Source organism: Choristoneura fumiferana, chromosome 22, assembly GCF_025370935.1.
Source record: "Choristoneura fumiferana chromosome 22, NRCan_CFum_1, whole genome shotgun sequence".
Classification (NCBI taxonomy): domain Eukaryota; kingdom Metazoa; phylum Arthropoda; class Insecta; order Lepidoptera; family Tortricidae; genus Choristoneura; species Choristoneura fumiferana.
Window position 1 is genome coordinate 14,173,389 of NC_133493.1, and position 3,319 is coordinate 14,176,707.

Genomic DNA, 3,319 nt, shown 5'->3' on the forward strand with positions numbered 1-3,319 from the left:
TAGTTTTATCTCAGCAATTACAAAACATATCAAAGTGATCTTTGAAAACCTGATTCTTCATTTCAATGACTTTGCTTTCCAAGTTGCCGAAACACGATTCGTAAAATTTTATAGCACAGAAAAAAATATCAAAGATACCTCTTGTAAGACAGGGATTTGCTTGTTACAAGCAACCCAGATCAAATTAAGATTCCAAATTTTCATATTAAATTAGTTTTAACCCATACTTCAACCTTCAAGTTGGATTTTATTTTATTAAATTGTAATTTGTAGTTGAAACGACAAAAACCGTTTTGTCGCTTACGACATTTTAATATAAGCTAGCGCGCGCTCGTATTTTGTATGAACCCTATGAAGCCAGTCCCCTCTCAGCGCATGCCTCAGACCGCCGCCGGCGTTGTCAGCGACGGACCTATGTTAGTCGAACTGCCACGCGCCATCGATCGCATATAAAATAATACCGAGCAATAAATGGAAAAAAATGTCGGATCTTCAAAAAGGAAAAAGAAAGGTTGTTTAATTCATAAATGTATGGTTATGATTAAGAAAAGGTGAGTAATCATTATATTTTCTACAGTTCACTGGCACAAAACGTAAACAAATCGCCATGACAACGTCAGTTCTTAGTTTGTCGCCATGACGGTTCATGACATATGACATACTAACAAAATAATATGATATTTACATCGAAAGAGCTATATTTCCAAAAAATTTTATTGATATAATGTGATATTTTGGTATCTTACGGACATTTAAAAGGCATTCGATTACGGTTTGTGCTAGTGCTGCATTCTGACGGCAGAAACATTGCAGTAATATTCCCTATCTGCTTCTAGTTTTATACGAGTATAATAATAATAGGTAATACCTAAGTACTTACCTACTTTTTAGATAGGTAAGTAGGTAGGTAGGTAAGGTAATTAATAGTTTAAAATATTCTAAAGTATGTGTGTGAACCAATAGTGAACTGCAAGTACCTAAGTACGCGAAAAACATTAACTTCTAAACTTTAGAAATCTAAAGGTACTGTAGAAAATCGATTTTATTCCTTTAATTATTGCAATTCAGTGTTTGTACAAAAAGCCATTGACTATACTTACAAAACTATTCATATTTCAATAAGCAGTAACACAAATAATAAAAATACATTATTATCTTTCAGGAAGCAATCATTAGAACAAAGTTCTGAGAATAAAGTCATGGAGCCGTCTTCGAATTTAGGTGGAAATAAAACAATGTCAATCGATTTTATGCAAGGGTATGTAGTGGTATGTATCCATATTAATTTTAAAGATCTACTTACTTTGAATATCAACTCAAGTTAATATCGCTTCATTTTAATTTCGTTTCTTTAGAAAACGAGAAAATTCGCCAATGTATGCAGTTACAAAATGTATTAATCTCGTAAGATTTTAGTACCTACCTGGGCGTTTTCACAAAAAAGCGTATTCATTCTTTTTTTTCAATTTTGGAAAAATATAGTTTTCCTTCTCAGAATCAAAAGTACAATCGATTCCGATGGTTTAAAAAAAAGTCCCTATCAAAAATGACAGTTTTGTAACGTTTTTTTTTCATACACTCGGTATGGGCGTCACAAAACTGACTCATAAAGTTTATATGAAAAAATTAAATACATTTTTAAAGAAAAGGTACACTTTTTTTTGAAAACGCCTACCTACCTACATAGTAATTATAGTATAATTAATAACAAATTCAAGTTTATAAATAAGAAAATTTATTTAAGGACTGCAGATAAGAATAATAAGGACCTTCTTGAAGAAACTATGTAGGTCTACAGCTACAGTAAGTATTTCTTTTATTGCCAATTTTACGTGAGCAGAATAACGATCATAATTTTTGGTTTGAAACTTGTAAAAATGTTTTTTTTCTATTATAGATAGAAATATATGTGAGAAAAATAACTCATCTCTCAACATAGTATTAGAATGCGCATCTGAAGTATCAGTAAGTTTTGTATTAACTTAAAGCCAGTAAACGAATGTACTTTGGTGTACAATAAAGAGTCGGAGTATTGTATTGTTTTGTACTTAGGTTCTAAAAAGGTTAATTTTAAAGATATAAGACAGCTTTTTTCTACTTTCCTTTTTTTACTGTGATTTCACTGTATAGTCAGCACCCAAAGTAGCGGATCATTTTTTTACTTTGTCGTATTAGGATATTGCCAAATTTGTATGGTGTAAACTCCAATTCAATAGAATCTGACAATCCTGTAGACACTTCCAGCCTACTAATATAAACACCGGGCTGCCTAAGCTTGTGATTGACGAATTATTCTTTTTTGATTCCTTTTAGATGATAATTGCAACAACAGGGACATAATAATCAAGTGTGCCCACGATAGGGTCTTAAATATGTAGAAAATTGACAGATTCTATTGAATTGTACTTTAAGTACGTTGTTGTATAACGACAAAGTTTAAAAATACGCAGCTACTTTTGATGCTGACCGTACTGATCTGTGGTGTTACGAATATTTGTATTGTACTAAAAATAACACAGTTGAACCTTAAATAAAAAGTTGACCCTTACAATATCTACAGTAAAATAACGTTTGTTTCAGATTGAGACCGAAAATCAAGATTTCGGGCACCGAATAATTGATTTTAATCATTTTATAATGGAACCTGTAAAACTTTCTCAGCATAAGTGTTCGTTTGATTGCAGATTAGCTATAATGAAATTAGTTTCTGAAAATCAAGTACGAGTAGGCTTGCAATCTGAGTTTTCGGTGTGTAGCTAACGTTGACAACTCAAATTATGTTAATTATGTCAGTTTCCGAATAATAACGGTGTTAAAATTTGGGTAATTCTGGAAAAATACAAACAACATAGATGCACGGAAAAACCAGAAAAAGAGACCAGCGCTTTCCTGATTTTCTGATCTATGTTTCAGTTTGTATTTTCGATGTGGATTTTACGGGATGATCGTAAAAGTAACAAAATTTGGAGTTGAAATAAAAAAATACAAAAAGACTCCAAAACCAATCTTAATTCTGGAAGAATAAAATACAGATTAATTGTTTGGTGCCGACCGTTGCCGGCGGTAATGGCGGAAAAAAGGCCTTTATTTCTAAGAGTTATCTCCTTATATACTAGTTTTAAGCCGTGGTGGCCTAGTGGTTTGACCTATCGCCTCTCAAACAGAGGGTCGTGGGTTCAAACCCCGGCTCGCACCTCTGAGTTTTTCCAAATTCATGTGCGGAATTACATTTGAAATTTACCACGAGCTTTGCGGTGAAGGAAAACATCGTGAGGAAACCTGCACAAACCTGCGAAGCAATTCAATGGTGCGTGTGAAG

At 32.8% G+C, this 3,319-nt stretch overlaps 1 long non-coding RNA gene across 1 annotated transcript; it reads left to right on the forward strand.

Moving 5' to 3' along the window:
- The first annotated feature begins 474 nt into the window (after nt 1–474).
- Nucleotides 475–2,776, forward strand: LOC141440434 (uncharacterized). Its single transcript, XR_012452701.1, has 4 exons — nt 475–551; nt 1,163–1,268; nt 1,745–1,803; nt 2,581–2,776. It is a non-coding gene; the product is annotated as an uncharacterized lncRNA (long non-coding RNA).
- The last annotated feature ends 543 nt before the right edge of the window (nt 2,777–3,319 follow it).